General features: G+C 39.1%; 1 protein-coding gene across 4 annotated transcripts in view; it reads right to left on the reverse strand.

The window, feature by feature from the left end:
• kcnq5b (potassium voltage-gated channel, KQT-like subfamily, member 5b) overlaps nucleotides 1–19,944 on the reverse strand; it is a 239,701-nt gene that overhangs the window by 69,271 nt on the left and 150,486 nt on the right. The window lies entirely within an intron of this gene.

Raw genomic sequence — 19,944 nt, forward strand, 5'->3', positions numbered from 1 at the left:
TCCAGAAGGGCACGCATCAAGGCAAGGCTAAGCAACACAAGCTGATGACTTCAGCACTGCAGAATAGGAGCAGTTCTTTGATGTCCCCTCAGATTCAACAGTGCCATTGACAGCCTTGGCCACACTCTTTCCTTTTGCAACATCCTACCTGTGTGAGATAGTTGTTTTTTTTCTGCTGTTGATACAATTAAGACAAAAAACAAATCAAACCAAGGCGTGTATGGTCCAGTGTCTTAAAGCACGCCCCATGTACACAGTAGGACCGGGTTCAAATCTGGCCTGAGGCACTTTCCCGCATGTCTCTCCCCAGCTCTCTCATCCCTGTTTCTGATTCTATCTACTGTCCTCCTCAATCAACAAAGGCAAAAAAGCCCCCAAAAAAAACCAGAAAAAAAAAAAATCGATGTGTATAGTGCGGGTTGGGGGGGCCCAGAAATATTTCGATCTGCTAAAGGGAGACCAGACAAAAAAAGTTTGAGAACCATTGATATATGGTATTTTGACATTTGATTTACCGACTGTCAGAACTTTGGGGAATGCTTAATTTGATTTTGCTTGAACTTTGTGGGACATTTGAATCTACAAAACTGTTTTGGGACATTTGAGCCTTCAGATACTTGGACAAATATTGGCCCTGATAACTGGCCAGGCTGCTAATTCGCTGGCCCGTACTTCAGCGAACAAATAAACCTGACTACAGCTCTGTAGAAAATTACAAAGTATTGGAACAGAATTATATCATATCTATAGAATCATTACACATGACTTAAAATAAGTGTAATGAGATGTCTTTTTTTTTTTACTAGAAATTGGACAAATACACATGCTTAGATTACAGTGAGGCTCCCGTTGGTATTTTTAGTGTCTGTAATCATTAGAAAACAAGGATCCCTGCAGACAAAGACCTTCTTGTAAAGGGCAAGATGCTTCATCAAAACCAAAAAAAAAAAAACATTTATTTAACTTCTCTCTATTCAGCCATTGATCAAAATAGGGTTTTTATTTCCTAAATTGCTGATCTGTGTCTGCTATGACTGGTTGGTTATAGTTATAATAGTTGTTGTACAGCAGCTACATCATTTCCTCTAATAAGAATTAACACGATGGAGATGGAGACAGATTGCTTTCTCAACTACTCCTCATAAGAGGAGTCATGCATGCAAAAACTATGAAGGGGGGGCTAAGTTAAAAAGGGGTCTAGAGCAGGGGTGTCAAATTTAATCACAGCAGGGACCTGATTCTGAATTTAGGTCTAACCTGAGGACCTAACATTGTCAACAGTCAACTCATAAACTGTAAATTTCATTTTTACCAGTGATAAATTATGGGCAAAAAACCCTTTTTGAGATTAAAAAAGTCAAATTGATAAGTTTAAGAGCTCAAACTCTGAAATAAAAAAAATGTATGTCTTCAAAAGGTCAAAATACATGAGTAAAAGTCAAAAAAATGTTTTTAAAAAGCAAATATATGAGATCAAAACTCTAAATCATGAGTTTAAAATGTCAAAATATCATTTCAAATTATACATTTTGAGTCTAAAAGGTAAAAATATGAGATTAAAAGTCAAGTAAGGAGTTGGAAGGTCAAAACATGAGAATTTAAATTTGAACTGTTTAGTTAAAAAAGGTCAAAATATGATATAAAATGTAACATTTTGAACCCAAAAAGGTTGAAATATGTGATAAAAGTCAAAAATATGAATTGAAAAGGTTAAGATATGAAATAAAAAGTCAAAATCATGGGTTTAAGTCATAATTCTGTGATGCAAAATTGAAAATATGAAATGAAAACACAAATAATTTTTTGCCCCACATTCCTGACTTTTTATCTGATAATTTTTACTCTTTACCTTTTCAGTTTTTTATGATTTAACAAGAATTCTTTAACTCATCAGGGTTAAATTTACATTTTATTGTGGAGGGAATCTGCAGAGCTCATACCGGTGGGCCAGTTATAATAAAAATAAGACATGATCATGTGGGCTGGGTATAACTGTACCACGGGCCACGAGTTTGAGACCCCTGGTCTGGAGGGTCCTTCTCTGAAAATAAGGAAAGAATGATGCTATTTTCTACATTTTCAAACGTGTACACAATGGCAAAAGAGGAATTACTTGTTCAAAGAACTCATATATCTGATGTCTCAGTGTCTCCATAAATAGTCTAAGGATGGTTAAATAATGCAAAAATTCTCTGCACTTATCAGACCAGTTCCACATGATCAATTACTTAAGTCAAACTGACTACAGCTGACACAGCGGCCTGACAAGTTACAGTTAAAACAACAGCTCTTTTCATTAAAATCATCATCATGCTGTCATCATTATTAAAAGAAACTTCTTGACTCTCAGTTTCAACTTGATATTTTCCTGCTAAAATGTGAAGGCAGCTTCTGGTTCTAAACATATTATTTGACACTTGGGCTGAATATGGCCCTTTAATTAATGTGGTGAGTGATTTGTTTTTAGAAACAGGATCAGGAAATGTTCTTTAAACAGCTCTTTGGTCAGGAAGGAAGAGGAAGATATTCATTTATGAATCTGTTTGCATAAGACTGATTTATCGGGCTGATATTCGTATGTTTCCTCTAAAAAAGTCACAGCTGTTAAGATCTCAGTGGTTGCATCATGACATGACAAATGAACATGAAGCTCTGGTTTGTTTGTGTGTGGTCTGATAACGTATGAGCATGTGCCAGAGCAGATGAAGCAAACTGCAACACTTACAATCGAGGAGTGAAAAAATACAAATTTGGTTTTAAAATGGGTACAGTATGGTAGAATATGGTATATAAAACATGCACAAATAATACGTGAGCTGACAATGCTTGAGGACTCGTGATAGCTGTGATAATTTGGGGAAATGTTGCACTCTCTGATCTGCTGGGAAGACGATTTGAGCCGCTCCAACTTTAATTTTCATGATCAGTGATGTGAAAAAGTATTTTCTCCCTTCCTGATGTCTTGTTGTTTTCCATAGTTGTCCCACTTAAATGTTTCAGATCATCAAACAAATTTTAATATTGGACAAAGATAACATCAGTTAATAAAAAATGCAGTTTTTAAATTATGTTTTTATTTATTGAGGGGAAAAGCTATCCAAAGCTACCTCCCCTTATGTGAAAAATTAATTGTCCCCCCTTGTTAAATCATGAATAAACTGTTTTTATTAACCATATTTTAGCCACACTCAGGCCTGATAACTGCCAGACCTGTTGAATCAAGACATCCCTTTGCATGTCAGACAAAGTGACGTAGACTAAAAGGTCTTAAAACTGGTAAAGAGATCCTCAGATGACTATAAAAAAGAAAATGATCAAATAAAGAGGGGAAATTCATGAAAAGGCTTTCTTGTTGTTTTTTCTCTTCATATCTTATAATATCTAGCTCTTATGAGAGCATCTGCCTACTTGAATGCACTTCTGTCTGAAAAAAACATAATTATTGGCTAAATTAAATCCACTCTACTCACAATGCAGTTTGCTCTGAATGAATAATGGACTGGGGACTCCTTACTGTCAGCCCCTCGATGCCAGATTTGACCCCCGATTATCACAGAAAGGAAGTCTTTTAAGTCGAAGGGTCAGGGGTCCATCAGGATAACACTCAGAGTCTTAATGGAGCCTGTGTGAAAATGGTGGGTGTGCAGAGGGGGTCAGGGTCCCATAGCCTGCAGTGCAGTACAGGACTGTGCTGTTCTGACCCCTGTGGAGCCCTCTTTGACATCTAAAGAGTCAAAACGGAGGTCAGAACTTTCCAGAAGCCATTAGGACGGTTATGTAATTAACTCTCGGCCCATGCTCCTGCTCCGTCACACAGCTGACAGAGCTGCTGGAGGCTCTCAGAAACATACAAAATAAAGTATCAGAAGTTTGAGGTTTGCTCTGCTGACATTTCCAAAAGATTTGAATAATGAGAATGTGATTGGAGGAAAACATCGAGTGACAAGCATTGTGGTGCTGACAGCTGAAAAGCAAGCTAGCCGTCACCGGCACACCTACGCTTCTCGCTCTTACAAGGTTGTCAGACCGAAAATTACAGAGTGACAATCAACAACCCTCATCCATAGCCAAACTCATGTTTTCTGTCTTGCATATTAGCTTCAAAAGGAAATATGGAACAGCACATTGACAGCATCATTAAGCTCTTAATCAAGTTCACTCATTTACCCCACAAACCAGTGTCTCAGCTGACTTCAGCGCCTCTCAGTAGGATTAATGTTGAGTGTCGCTCTGCACTTCCTGCAGAATGCACACAGACACACTTACACATGCTCATACAAACCCACAATCTGAAAATAGAGACATCTGTCCTTCCACCCACTCAGCCATTTACCTTTTCTAAAGCCTCCACACCTCCTTCTCTGACATATCAACAGAGACAAAAACAGCCTCACATTATGGGAGGTAATGAGCTATCATTTCCATGGTGTTGTTGTTTCAGCAGGAAATTGAGTTGCAACACTAAAGACTGATGTTTACACACTGCAGCATGTGCATATAAATAAATACATCACAAATACATACAGTAAGGAAGTTTTGGGGAAAAAATTTGGGTTGAATTTTTTTTTTACATTTTCATGGAAATTAAAAAAAAGGATTGGGGGGGGTTTCTTTCAGAGCATTTGCACATTTTAATGGAAATTTTGAAAATTTCACCTTTGAAATTTGAGGGAATTTGGATGAACCTGGGAATTTCCCTCATATTCATGGAATTTGCGGAAAATGTGTTTTTAATTTTGAATTTTATAAGAAATTTTAGGGAGAATTTGCTTGAAAATTTTCAGTAATTTACATAGATTTAAAGCAATTTGGGGCAAATTTTTAATAGGATACTTTTATTTATATTCTCTCTTCACTTGCCATTCTTCGTCTGAGTGAAGCATCCGATTGGCTGATCAGCATCATGTGCAACTACAGAGAGAAGCTGAGCAGGTGACAATAGATCATTGTAAATGTAAATACAACTGTACAGGAAGAGATAGGAGCGCTCATCAGAATGATAGAATAGGTATGGGTGCATGGGTCTGAGGCCAGATTCAGAATCCTGCTAATTAGTGACCTCAGCTAAATACAGTATACAGACAGAAATACTGCTTCAACGGGACATGTTTATTGTGTCCTGTAAAATGTACTACAATTGACAGAGAGAGGATTTTGACTGATTTTTGTTTTACTGCAATGCATGTAGCAGGTAGCTAACAGCTAGCCACATTTAGCCTGTTAACTGTGAAGTGGCATTTGACCATGCAAGATTTTCAGTTTTGAGTCTTTGACAAGCGGATACAAAACACCCTCAGCGAGGCACAAACAACCATAAAGACACACAAAACAACCACAAAGAGACAGACAAAAAACATTAAAATGATGTAAAATTACTATAATGGCAGAAAAATGACCACAAAATAATGCAAAACAACAAAAAGAATGTTGAAGCTTCACAGACAGATGCAAATAACCACAAAGAGATACAAACCCCCCCCCCAACAAACAAACAAACAAACAAAAACAATGGAGAGAAAATCTCAGCCGGGTGGTGAATGAAAAATCAAAAGATTCAAAACAAAGAAGGAGCAAAAAAACAAGGAAAAAATTTAAACGAAGAGATACATGAGAAAAACACATGGTAACAAAACCAAAAGATTACCACAAAGAAAGAAAGACGACCACAACGAAAGAGAATCTTAAAACAAAAGAGACTAAATTGATATGCAAATTGCCAAAATTATGATGCAAAACAAACCTGAGTGTTGAAAACAGCCACACAGTTGCACCAAACCATACACCAATTCATGATCATTTGCATTATGAGTATAACACTAAAAACCCCAGATACAGTTGAGATTGACATCCATTGCAATATGAACACAAAATACTGCAAGTACTGCAAAACAACCGTAACCATCATGTAGCTATTCCAATCATACACCAAATATTACAAATGCCACTACAGTGATGTAAGATGACAGGATATATTTAACAATTCAAACAAAAAGGACACAAAGTCACCATAAGAAGCAAAACAGCTACAATAAGGTGTGAAACTAGTGATATTAAATTTCTACAGTGATGTCAAAGTTATATACTAGTCTGTCTGGTGCACAGACAGACTAGTATTGCAGTAATATTGCTGACAGACTCATATTGCTGTAATATTGTTGACTGATTCATATTTCTGTAATACTGCTGACAGACTCATATTAGAGTAATTACAACTAGGTTTTCTTTTGACAGATAAACTGAGAAACTCACGTAGATTTGTCCTCTGATGCTGTCCATGGTCCTGAACCTGTTCCTGCTGCTTTCTTTTGATCACTGATTCATCATTTGTTTTCTCCCTCGGAGTAAATCATCAGACTATTTGACTTTAGATTTGATCAAAGCAGACATCTTGAATATGTCTTTGCAGTTAGTTATCTTTCCCTCATCCTCTGCCACATAAACTGAGCCAAGCTCTAAACCACAAAATGTTCTCCTTGCCAGTTAGTACCAGAGACAAATGCACTTTTCCATCTTGTACAAACAGAAGAGAACAAACAGATGGTAATCAAACTTTCAAATACTACTGCCAATAAAGAAGAATGATTTCCTGCCAAAGATTTAGGATTTAGTGTTGCTGTTGGAGATGTTCGTGGAGCTTTTTAATCCCACAACAATGGGTTTTTTTCAAGCTGTGTCCACAATCTGTAACAAAAGTATCCTTTAAAAATCCCTTAATCCCTCAGAAAATCAGCAAACTTAATGTTTTTAACAGATATCATAAACCATCACAGCTTGTAGAGTTTGTGAGCAGAGTACTTTCATATTCCAACTGAAGATACCCTTTTCAAAATTGCAGCGCTGGGGTTGCCTGCATTTTGGCGCATTCTGAAGCAAAGTCTGGGTGGACACACAAGGGCCACACCGGACAAGTTTCTGACTAAAAAGCTTCTGACAAAAAAATGTGACCATCAGCAACTTTTTAAATAAGAGACCAAAGGGATTTTGAATGATAAACTCTGCAAACATGCTGGTTCTTTCAGTTAATAGATAGTATTAGGAGCAGTAGTAACTGATGTCTAGTCACCATGCCTCATGCCTGTTGTTAAAAAAAAGGATTTCTTCTTTCATTCTTAAAAACAATCCCATCCATGCATGCAATGTTCTCAATAACATCCTAGTCAATAAGACATAAAACACTACAGGTGTAAAAATTCAAGCACCTAGCTATGCAGTCTCCATTTACAAACATTTGTGATACAAAATGGGTCGTTCTGAAGAGCTCAGTCATTTCAAGCATAGTACTGCAATGGATGCCAACTTGGCAGTAAGGTAAGGCACATGGTGTGCTTTAAAGTCGCCAACGCTCTGCTGATTCCACAGCTGAAGAGCTCGGATCTTTCACTGGCATTAATGTAAGCAAAAATTGTGCAGCAGGAGCTTCATGGATTTCCATGACTGAGCACCTCCAGAGAATCACCATGTCCAATTCCACAGTAGACTGTGGAAATGTGTTCTTTGTAGTGACAGCTCATACCTCTCTGTTAGCAAGGAAAATTTGTTTTCAATTTTTTTTATATCCATTGCATAGATGTTTTTATCATTTACCTGGGAACACAAAATCTCTGGAAAGGACTGGACTTTTCAAAAACTATAGAGCGTTGATTTGATGAACACATGCATTACAGGCCAGTCAGAGCAAAAAGACAAAATGAGATAGTCGTAGCTCCAGTTGTAACCTGAGCTCAACAGACAGGTGCTGCCATAGTTCATGAACAGTGGAGATTGTTGGTGGATAAAGATCATGATGACGCAGGAAGGGAGCAAGGTTATTGTAGTTAACTAAAATTAACTAAATCAGTGGTTTTGAACTGGTGGATTGGGACCCGAAGATAGGTCACAGAACAGTTTTCAGTGGGTCATGACTAGGTGTCTGAAAAAAAAATGGTGGCAAAAGTCCTGAAGTTCTTATTGGACATGCATCGACTCCTTTTATTTTACCCTGTTTTACTGTGAAATTGGGTCGATGTAAATGTTTGATCAATATTTCAACTAATTTATCTCTTGTTTTTGCAATAAATGGCTAATTTTCCCATAATAATGAAGTAATTTCACTAGTTTTTCTGGAAAATTGACAACAATTCACACATAATGATGGGGAAAGAGGGTATAAAATGTGTCAGTTTTGTCCCTTTTCTTGTTTATATCATGCTCTAAACTGCAACATATTCAACTAACTAAACATGCGTTGTTTCAAATTGTTTGGAAACTTGGGTCGCGATCTGTCGTAAGACAGGCTGGTGGGTCCTGAAGCCGGATCAGTTGAGAACCACAGAACTAAATAACTAAAACTCAGATTTGAAAATCATTTCAGTCACCTGGAACTAAAGAAAAACTAAACTTTATCAAAAAAACACTGGGGTCAAATGATGACAAATGTAATGGTGTATGTTTTAAAATCACACCCCTAACCACTTCCTCCCATAGTTTTCTTCCTCTGTAGCAGTGTCAGTAGAAATTCTCTGTTATAACAAAGAGAACTGGCAACAGTAGTGTTATATATCTTTGACCTTATTAAACATACTTGGTGTTTAACAAGAGCATAACTGTGTTTGTTAGCTGTCTAATGTCGAACACATTATTTCTCTTGTTGTCAAATTCAATTCACAGTACGGTTTGTTCTGTTTTATAATTGGACCATAAAATTTAAAACGAGCAAAATATGAGAGTTATGAGAGCTGTTAGGACTTAAATTTGTGTAATTTCTATGTTTTATAGCTTCGGGTATCATGTCTGACGCCTTAAGACCTTTAAAATGCTTTTACGAGCTTCAGATAACCACAGAAATACAGTGTTTGACTTTAGGCTGTAACCAGTTGTCATCAGGCGCAGAATAACACATCAACCATAAAAACTTCATCACCAACAGCGTCTCGGAGTAATGTGTGTCTTCTTTTATGACTGAGGCATGTTCTTTGACTCTGACCTTCACTGTAGATCCACTTAGTCCCCCATGAATGAATGTCTCAAAATGTTAACATTGCACTGGTCAGTCCCAGTGGTGAGAGACCCCCATGTTGACACTGTTTCATAGTTATCACTTGTTTGACTACCGCAGTTACATGCTGCTGCTTCCACACTCTTTCAGCGAAGTCTTACATATACAGTGACTATAGGATGTATTCACCCCTTGAATGTTTTACTCTTTTATTGGGTTTATAAATCAATCATAGTCAATATAATTTGGCTTTTTTTGCCCCAAAAAAACCCCAAACATATTATTACAACTTCAATGTCAGTTGAAAACAGATTCCTACAAGGAACATCAATAAAAATATGTAATGTAAAATAAGAGACTGCATAAATATTCATCCCCTCTAAAGTGACTGTCCTAATTCAACAGAGGTCTTCCAGACACCTGTGTCTGGTTAATCAGTATTCCTGGCTACTACTACACCATGAAGACAACAAACACTCCAAGCAACTCAGACGAAAGGTTATTGAAAAGTATAAGTCTGGGGATGGATACAGAACGAATACCAAGGCACTGAATATCCCCAAGAGTTCAGTTAACTCCATCATCAAGAAATGGCACATGTCTAAATCTGCCCAGCTCAAGCTGTCCTCACAAACTGAGTGAGCATGCAAGAAGCAGACTAGTGAGAGAGGGCACCAAGACACCTATGAAGGAGTTACAAGTTTTAACAGCTGAGGTGGGAGAGACTCTGCATTCAGCAACTGTTTCTTCTTCACCAGTCAAAGCTTTATGGGAGAGTGGCAAAGAGAAAGCCACTGTTGAAGAACACTGATTAAATACGGACTAGAGTTCACCAAAAGGCATGTGGGAGACTCCATAATTAAGTGGAAGAGAAAATTCTTTGGGCTGATGAGACCAAAATGGAGCTTTTTGGCCATGAAACAGAACTCTATGTTTGGTGGACACAACAAACACACCATCCCACTAGTGTTGTAGTCGAGTGATCAAACCTCGAGTCCGAGTTGAGAGCTCTCACTAAAAAGTAAAACTCGAATTTTTTCGAGTAAGGTCTTAACTTTGTACCCCCTTCGATGTTGTGAAGTCTGAGGTGTCACTAAACACATCATAGTTTTACCATATGCCACCTCATTAGCTCACTAATCAGCGTTATCTCGCACTACACACTACAAGGTTTGAGAGTTTTTATCACCCTGTCCAAGACTGAGGAGAATTACTGCATAGCAGCAACAGCAGCTAATATAGCGAGTCTGAGCAGCTGATGAAGATTTTCAACATTCAAAGGTAGGCTGGCTGCATTTTAGTTTAATTTCTTAAAGATTACCACAGTAATACAAAGAAGAGCCAAAGGTTTAAGCCTTCTATCAACCTATCGGCTCCTCTCTCTGTCACCCAGGCTCCCCCGCTCCTCCCATTCTCTTTCCTCTGGTTGTTTTAACAGACAGCAGGTTAGACACACGTGGACACACTTGCAGGTGAACGCACACACCAGGTGCTGCATAAACACTGAGCACTTATGCTGGGTTTTCTCACACAAAAACAACAAATACTACAGAATAAAACAGTCTTCAGAAAAAAAGGTTTGCGTCCTCCTGTTCTTCATCAAGTCCTGGCGCAGTTAAAGCTCAAGTCCAAGTCCAAGTCCGAGTCATCAGCGCTTGAGTCCAAGTCGACGCACGAGTCCTCGGAATCAGGACATGAGTCGGACTCGAGTCCAACTCGAGACGGCCCTGGAAGGCTTGCAAAGGTAGTGGGTAAAATGAATGTGGCAAAATACACTGCCTGGCCAAAAAAAAAGTCGCCGCCTGGATTTAACTAAGGAAATAGGTACGAGCCTCCTATTGGATAATTACTGCATGGGTGATTATCTTTCAGCTCGCAACAAGTTATTTAACCCCAGCTGATGCAATGAGTAACTTCTCATTTCTTAAACAATGGATTTTTTCTACCCTAATGGCACGGGCATATTCCAAGATGACAATGCCAGGATTCATCGGGCTCAAATTGTGAAAGAGTGGTTCAGGGAGCATGAGACATCATTTTCACACATGGATTGGCCACCACAGAGTCCAGACCTTAACCCTATTGAGAATCTTTGGGATGTGCTGGAGAAGGCTTTGTGCAGTGGTCAGACTCTCCCTTCATCAATATTAAAATTAATGCAACACTGGATGGAAATAAATCTTGTGACATTGCAGAAGCTTATCGAAACAATGCCACAGTGAATGCGTGCTGTAATCAAAGCTAAAGGTGGTCCAACGAAATATTAGAGTGTGTGACCTTTTTTTGGTGGCGACTTATTTTTTGGCCAGGCAGTGTATATCCTATATTTCTTATTCAGTCTGCAGGAGAACAACGGCTTGGGAAAGGATTTATTTTCCGGCAGAGACAATGACCTGAAGCATACAGCGACAGCTACACAGAAATGGTTTAAAGACAACAAGGTGAAAGTTCTGGAGTGGCCGAGTCAAAACCCAGACCTCAATCCAATAGAGAATTTGTGGCTGGACTTTAAAAGGGCTATTCATGCTTGATCCTGGTGTGACCTGGTCATGAAGCATGGAGTAAAACTGCAGTGTCCAGATGTGCAAGCCTGACTTAGACCTATCCACACAGACTGAGTGCTGTGACTATAGCTAAAGGTGACTCTACTAAACACTGTCTTGAAAGGGGGTGAATATTTATGCTATCATGTATTTTACATGTAGAAATCAGTTTTCACTTTGACTTTAAAGAGGGTTTTTTTTAGTCAATAAAGCCAAAATACAGTACATTGTCCATGACTAGTTTGTTATATCAATAAAATGGTAAAACACCCCAGGGGGAGAATATTTTTCTAGGCACTTTATGCACAAACACTTGGAGGGCTGTGTGTTATAAGCCACAGTGCTGACAGAGAGTGGGAGAGACGAGTGTGACACAAGCGTGCGTGAAGACGACCAAATAAATTCCATAATGCACCTGGGATTTTTACAAAAGGCTGAGCCAGGGATGCACCCTGTATTTTGTCAAGTGGTAGCAGGTCAGGGGGAGGAAAACCTTGTATTGTGTGTATCTTCACCCATTACGCTGATGTTATGCATCTCAGTGTGCAGAATGGGCAGAGTGTGTTCAGGAGATTAACTGAGTGCATATTAACCTGCAAACGCCGGCTCAAAGATGGAACGGGGATTTTCATAGCGTCTACTGACACAGTGAAGTTTTTAAGGAGGAGTCCTCCTGGTTCATTTGTTGGTCTGTGAGGCTTGCTGCTGTGTGAAATAATCACAACAACACAGGAGGACACACACAAAGAAATACACACAGAGCTGGAGCTGTTGTATGGAAACCTGAGCAAAATAACAAATACAATGAGTTCTGTGGTGGAGCTGTCATTATGATTATAATTTCTGTTAGGGAAAGGAAGTCCTCTGCACCACAATGGAAGGTTTTAAGTTTTTGGGAAAAACTGTAAAGTGGAGCCATGGCAGGGATCTAGAATTGCCAGAAACTACAAATGTTTGCTTTTCTTCTACTTCATAGAAAACCCTTCTTTTCACATCATGTTTTTAATCTGTGATAAGTAAATGAACACATGTACAATGAAAAGACATTCAAGAGAAGCATTACGTTCACAGAGAAGGTCAAACAATTTTAAAGATACAGTACATGGAACACGGGGTATATTTCACATCCATCTGGAAAACAGTCTAAAGTCGTTGTTGGGGGGGCAGAAGCTTTTCTTGGAGGCACCAATCAGAGCAATGGAACATTTGACCTTGGAGGAGTGCACCACTTCATTATCAGTATCATTGTGCACTAACAGTGGAGCCAGTTGTATAACAATCTCATGCTTAAGTCAGTTGGGAAAGAAAGGCTTTCGGCATAATTCTTTGTTCATTTTCTAAATAAAGAAATGTTGTACAGTTCTGATAATACTGCTTTATCTACATCTGAGCTTATCGCTTCATCTAACACCATTATTTATAGGCCTACAGTACAAGCCTGTAGCTACTGCCTCAATCTCCACAAATGACGCTGATTGGTTCAGTCATCCTCAGACAGGACATAATTGTACCAGCTAGAAGCACTGCAAGATGGATGTACCTGATGATGGACATGGAACCTGGACATCCACTTGCTTAGCTAGCCTTGCAAAGCAGCTGGATTGTCCAGATTCTATGTCTGTCATCAGGCAAATCCATCTTGCAAAGCTCCAAAGCTTCAATCTGAAACGATTGTGCCAAGTCTGAAAACAGATCTGACTAATCAGCATCATTTTATGAGAACGAGGCGGTAGCTACAAGCGTGGTTTAGTTGTACTAGGAAAGGGTAGCAATGGCTGCCGCTGGTGTAGCGATTAGCTTGGATTAAGCCACAGTAGATCAGAACTGGACCGCATTTCTTTATTTTAAAGAGAGCAGAAGGCAACATCGAAAGCTTCTTTTGGCAGATAATGTGTTTTCGCATTTCTCTCACCCAACCTTTGGTTTTATCCACCAACAAGCTCCAGTGTTCACAAACTAGGGCTGTCTGTTGAGCTCAGGTTACTAATGGAGCTGCACATGCCTACCTCATTTTTTGTTGTTGCTCTGATTGGCCCATAATGATGTAACAGACAGAGCATTCATCCAATCACCTTCCAAGAATTTTCTAAAAGTCCTGTCCTTCTCAGACTGTAGGTTTCCCAGATGAATATATCCAATATATTCATCCAATGAAGATATGAAACAGACTAACTGGGGTGTCAGGTTTTGGCTTAACAAGGTCATGAAACAAAAATATAGGTAGAAAAAATGCCACCAGAACATTCTGTAAAAAAAAACAAAACAAAACAATAAAGAGTCAAAAACAAGCTGCAATCTATGAGCCGTAAAATGAATCTAATGTTGACATTCAAAAAATCTGTCTCTGGGCGCACAGATGGCCTAGCAGTCTAAGGCGCTATCCATGTACGTGGGCGGCCCAGGTTCGAATCTGGCCTGTGGCCCTTTGCAGCATGTCTATCCTGTTTCCAGCTTTAAAAAAAAGAAAAAATTAAATAATCTGTCTCTGAATTGTGAAAAAGTTTGTCTGAGACAGTGTCTCGAAGATGGCAACCATCAAAGTCTGGCTGAAAAGGTAACCAAAGTCAGGAACCAAATTATCACTCAGTCTTTGTCCGAAGTCTATACAGAAAACACATGCAAAACAACTAGAGAGGAACTGAAAAAAATGTCTTCAGTTAGACATTCATTGTGTTTTTTTTTTTGCTTAGATCTTAAACTGCCAGTCGTTGCTCTCCTTTTACTTGAAGGAAAAACAACATTTGTACATTACAGGCTGACAGTTTTCAGCAGAGGTTATCATGGATCTCACCACAGTCAAATCCCTTCACTGTAGGTATTTCGATCCATGTTTTATTACTTTGAGCTGGGGTCAGGATCAGGTCCTGTTCTTTTATTTCAGGTCCCAGTGCTGTTCATGACATTTAATGCCTTAGTCAACCCCAGAAAACCACTATTAAACACTGATCATGAAGGAAGCCCATGCTGTGACTGTAACTTAATTTGACTGATTTAGAATCGGTCTAGAAGAGGTCAGCGCCAGGATCAGAAAGCTGGAGGCAGCAGCAGAGGGCAGATGGATAACTAAGTATGTAGATATTAATCTACAATGAGTACTGAAGGTCAGCTGTGCTATCACTGCTAACATTAGCCACACTCTGCAAAATAATTTGACATTGTTAACATGCAAAGATGTGCATGTGGAAGAGCACCAGTCTAAATTTAAGAGTGTTTTCTGACCCTTACAAAGGTAAACTGAACATTAGGGAAGATCAGTCAGTCAAAACAGTCAGCCTTTTTCAGTAGTCAGGATTCCACCTGCTGGACATTCCACGGTTAACTTCAAGTGACACTATTAGAAAGTGGAAGCATTTAGGAACAACAGCAACTCAGAAGGCAGAAGGCCATGTAAAATCTGATCCTGGTCTTAAATGTTACGTTTTAAACGGTGCCAGTGCCTAACTGGTGCCTGAATCGATACTTTCATTACAAAGAACGTGTTGAGAATCAGCGGGACAATAAAAGCTGCCTGGAAGTCATAAATGATTTGAAGAAATATCTTCATAAGGTGCCAGTGGAACATGGGTAAAAGGAACCATGTGTAACTTGTTACATAAATCACACAAATTCTGTAACGTCTCTTGCCTTTCATTGGGGTTGGCAGGGAATCAAAATTAAGTACCGATATCTGTGTTGCTTTGTGCTCCAGTGCACAAAGCAAGGACTTTAAAGACATGGCTTGATGAGTTTGGTGTGGAACTACTTGAGTGGCTGGCAACGAGCCCTGACCTCAACCCCATCCAGCACCTTGATGACCTGGAACAGAGATTGCGAACCAGGCCTTCTTGTTCAACATCGTATCTGACCTCATAAATGCTCTACAGAATGAATGGGCACAAAAACACTCCAAAATCTTGTGGAAAACCTTCTAAGAAGAATGGGGGCTGTTTTAACTGCAAAAGGGGGAACAACTACGTATAAAATACATGTCCCTGGGGCGCGCCGGTAGTCGAGTGGTTGAGGCGTGCACCATGTACGCGGGCAGCCAGAGTTCGAATCCAACCCGAGGCCCTTTGCTGCATGTCTCTCCCCTACTCTCGTCCCTGTTTCCAAGTCTATCCACTGTCCTCCTCTATCCAATAAAGGCACAAAAAGGCACAAAAACAAATCTTAAAAAAAAAAGAAAAACACATATCCCTGCTGACGTAATGGTCAGGTGGCTGAATACTTTTGTGTTCATGAATAATATATGTGTTGATAAGTGTATTACTAGTGCTAAAGATTAAATCATTAACAGCTGTAATGCTTGTTGTATGGTTGTCTCTTCCTGCTCTGGAAATGGTGCAGAGATGCAGCTGAGTTTGTGACAGCAGGACTAGAGTTTGTTCTTTCCTTTGATCAAATATGTAAAACGTTCTTGCTCATGCTCTGCTTGACATGACAAAAAGGTTTCACAGTGATGATGTGAAACACTTTAAATAAATCTGGCAGAACCCTATGTTCTTTTGTTCACACCAGATCAGACATATGCTGATAAAACAACATGCACTCTGCTCTCTGAGATCTCATTACACACAGTTTGACATTTAAAAAAAAAGGGAGGAAAATTGCAACAGTAGGTATCCAGTTCACACTTCACTGAGAGGTCTTACAGTGTGTTTTGCTGCAATGTTGATCATCTGATGCCTGTGCTACAGAGGGGGAGAAACATACCCATAAAAACACCACAAAGTCTTCTGGGACTGATTGCATCCTAAACCAAGAAGGGCTCTTTTGACAGCTTTTTCCTTCATTATCAGAAATTCATCCACAAAAATCATAACATTGCTCTACTGTGTAATAAAAACACCATATGAATTCTTGTTTTTAATGAACAGAATCCTCAATTATAAAGCTAAAACTATGAAATGACCCCCTGATGTGTCAAAAATAATACAGCAGCTGGACAAGTTTCACCCTGCTGTCATGTTTCCTCCTCACAACAGCAGTAGATACACTTAGTTTCACATGGAGGAAGAGATATCACAGCATAAAAGAATCACATAAGGGAAACAAGAGGTGGCTGTTAAAAGAATCACACACATTGTAATCCTCAGAATTGGGGCTCCATCACAAAAGCAGAATATGAACATGCTACAAGGAGATAAAGCCGTGGAGACCACCCACAGTGCAACACAATCTCACGCTCGTCCTTCATTTAAACACATCTGAGAGAGCATAATGAACACCAGAAAAAGACAGCCACGGTTTATAATGAAAAATAAAAAGCCTTTTACATGCTTCATGGAAAAGAAAGAACGATACATCTGGATAAAACCACAAGCAGCCTCACTCTGGTTTAATGTGTCCTGTTCTCTCATGTCGAGGCACGTAAAGTCGCTGTGCAAATTAAAACTCCATTAGCAGAACTACAGGAGCACTTGTAATGGAAAGTAAAAGAAGGAACTGAACGATTCAAACTTCATAAATGTTTCAGGCTGTTTGTGAAGCTTTCCTGTGTGTAGGGGAGGTGTTGCACTAAAATTTGCAGTGGCCTTCATACTGTGCTAGTGAAACCGGCTTCATGATCAAATGTTTTCATATCGTAAACAAAATATTCACAAAATCAAACTCCAGATTAAACTGTTAACATGAATTCTGTTAATACAATAGCTTTGGGTTTCAAACTCCAGAGTAGCGTAAATACAGCTCAAACAACAGTTTAGAGTCTAGTTGTGGATGGGGAAGAAATTAACTTGCTTCACCAGATAGACTTGTTTCATAGATTCTGTTGCCATAAAGATGGAATCAAAGCATTGTCCAAAATGTCTTGGTATGCTGAAGCATTGAGATTGTCCTACAATGGAGAAAAAGGCCTAGCCCAAACCCTGAAAAACAACCCCATACCATCACCCCTCCTCCACAATGCAAACCCAAACTCGCCAATCTGAATCCTAAACAGAGAAGCAGGATTCATCACTCCACAGAGCATGTTTCCACTGCTCCACAGTCCAGTGTTGGCGTGCTTTCCATCACTCCATCTAATGCTCAGTGGTGTTTATTTCGTCAATTAAAACTATGACAAAAAAATGTGTCAATAGCCTTTTTCCAAGAGAAAGACTAGACCAAAAGTAACCAAAAAATAGATCTTTGATGACTAAAACTAGACTAAAATGTCATTTGTCAGACATTCAACATCCATGATATTTCTCCCCTGTGGGTAAATTTGTCAGAATAAAATGCATGTAGCTATTCTGCCTCTCAGCTGTAGAAAGCAGGGACCCCAGGTTTGGCATAGAACACGCTACCATGATTTGGTACCAGATAGGGTTGTTCCGATTCTGATACCAGTATCGGTAATATGTCCAATACTGCTTAAAATGCAGGTATTGGCAGTGGTGAGTACATGAGTTTATGCACCGGTCCGATACCGTTTGGTTTGGCTTCATATGTTGCTTTGTTTAGCCATGCTAAATGTTAGCGCTGTAAACCGGAAATCAGTTCACTTTGCTGCAAAGAAGGACCAAACTGCAGCAGCAGAGTGGTGTCTGCAAGAAAAGTTTTTCTCTGAATGTGATAGTTAAAATGCATTCCAGACGCTGTCATACACAAGATGTGACACAGTTTATCAAAAGTTCAATAACTTTTAAACATAAATCACTGGCTCTTACTTGTTTTTCCTCTTGAAGCCAGCCACTGTGCTTTCCCATTGATGCTACTGATGCCTTTGAATCCTTTGTGGCAGCATTTCAGTGAGCCTGGAGTTCGTGTGACTTTTGGGTACTTTAGTTATTTGATCCACACCAATAACGCAACATATTTTTTTTCAATCCATTTTAATCAAATTCCGATCGTTTATAACCGCTAGCTCAAATGCTAACGCAAATGCAAACCAATTTTGTGAGGGTCTGTCAGCCAGTTGCAAGCTGTTCTATAATCATGTCATGCTGCCCAGATAGAGCCTGATATATAGAGAGATAAAGAGAGCCTGTGATGAAGCCACCTGTATTACTGTTATTTTAATATTTAGGAGTAAGACTCAATAATCAACATAAAAACAACTCAACAGAGATGCTGTACATTATGATTTTATTTGTTGAGTCAAATTTAGGTCTAAAACAATTTGCTACTTTGCCCAGTTAGTCCAGAAAGTTCACACTGGTATCGGATCAATACTTGGTATCGGCCGATACCCAACACCTTTGTATCGGAATCGTATTGGGAAGGAAAAAATGGTATCAGAACATCCCTGGTACCAGATTCAGGCAAGAGAATAAATGCTTGGAATAAAAGTAAAGACTAAAACTTAAGGACTTTTTAGGGACTAATACCAGATTAAAATGTTTAGTGTTAAAACTATAAAGGGTAGAAATGACCAAAATATGACTAAAACTAGAAGGCATTTAATCTAAAGATTAAGATTAAAATTAAAAATAGCTGTCAAAATGAACACTGATGCTCGGCATTGTACTTGGGGATTTGAGGCTTGCAGCTGCTAAAGTAAGGAAACACATTCCAGCTCCCATTAATGCCAGTGGAAGTGTAAAACTCTTCAGCTGTGGAATCAGAATGTCAACTTGTGAATAGCCTCAGCAGTCTGCCTGCTCTGTGATTTTACATGGTCCTCTGCTTCATGGCTGAGTTGCTGTTGTTACTAAATGCTTCCACTTTCTAATAATATCACTCCCAGTTGAACGTGGAATATCCAGCAGGAATGAAATTTCATGAACAATCTTATTGCAAAGGTGGCATCCGTCACAGTACCACAGTTGTGTACTTTTCTACACCCGTGAGAATGGGTCTGGAAACACTTGAATTTGATATTTAACAGGTGTGGTTAAATACTTTTGTCCATACATAACAGTGTATCTTTGTTGTGCCATCTTTTGTTGAACATCAACTGTTCCCTCCTGGCATTAGAAACAGTAAGACTGTCATGAGAAGTTTGATGCATAAAAACAGGATTAGCCAATCTTTAACACTCTAGGATTGTGAAAAATGTAGAGCTGCTGAGCAAAATTTCCATCCAAATGTCTGATGACCAATGAAATTGTTTGTTCTGACTTCCCCCAAAATTTGTTTTAGTGTGACTTTCATGGTAGTATTAATCAAATCTTCTGTTTCTGTTAATGATGTGACTGATTACAGAATCATCATGTGCTGATAGTGACACTGTGAGTCTAAACATCTGTTTAAATGTGACTCCTGTGGTTGTTTACAGCCTCTTCATAGGAACCACCTGTTTCCCACCAACACTTTCACATCTGGGGCCCAAACGGAGCAGATTTCAGAGTCACAGACCTCCTCCTACCTCGCAGATCACCCATCTGTTCAACCAGCCAAAACAAATTACTGTGAATATTTTAAGTGAGTCGTGTGCCGGGCTCGAACTGAAATATCACCCATCTTCGTGATCAGTGTGTTGGAAAAAGAGCACTCCAGTGTTTGACAATAGGCTGGAATTGATCC

The sequence above is a fragment of the Cheilinus undulatus genome, linkage group 4 (assembly GCF_018320785.1).
Source record: "Cheilinus undulatus linkage group 4, ASM1832078v1, whole genome shotgun sequence".
In the NCBI taxonomy this organism is placed as follows: Eukaryota; Metazoa; Chordata; class Actinopteri; order Labriformes; family Labridae; genus Cheilinus; species Cheilinus undulatus.